At 53.4% G+C, this 337-nt stretch overlaps 1 protein-coding gene across 1 annotated transcript in view; it reads left to right on the plus strand.

The window, feature by feature from the left end:
- Positions 1 to 337, plus strand: part of LOC119589149 (mucin-12-like) — a gene marked incomplete at its 5' end in the record, with an annotated part of 115,175 nt that overhangs the window by 90,857 nt on the left and 23,981 nt on the right.

The raw sequence follows: 337 nt of genomic DNA on the forward strand, positions 1-337 counted from the left end.
TTACGGCCTGATTTCCCGTTTCCCATCGCCGAGGCCGCCCCTGCGCCGCTCCCCTTCCCCCGTGCTTGACTGGTGGCGCTTCAGATTTCAGCGACAACGCCGCCCTTCATGGCAACTCGGGGCCGATGAAAGACCTTTATCTCTGCTGTTGCGACACGTCAGGTTGTCCTCTCCTACCCCGGGTATTGAATTATGTAATAGCTATTCATCTCCTTGCATATACGTAAATGCGTTACTTCTGTAAGTAATTTTGATCCCTAGTTGCGTCACAAATCGCCACTCATCCCTCGAGGGCGTGTATTTACTAGTGTCTGGGAAGGGCTGGCACTTGTCGCAG

The sequence above is a fragment of the Penaeus monodon genome, chromosome 25 (assembly GCF_015228065.2).
Source record: "Penaeus monodon isolate SGIC_2016 chromosome 25, NSTDA_Pmon_1, whole genome shotgun sequence".
NCBI classification, from domain to species: domain Eukaryota; kingdom Metazoa; phylum Arthropoda; class Malacostraca; order Decapoda; family Penaeidae; genus Penaeus; species Penaeus monodon.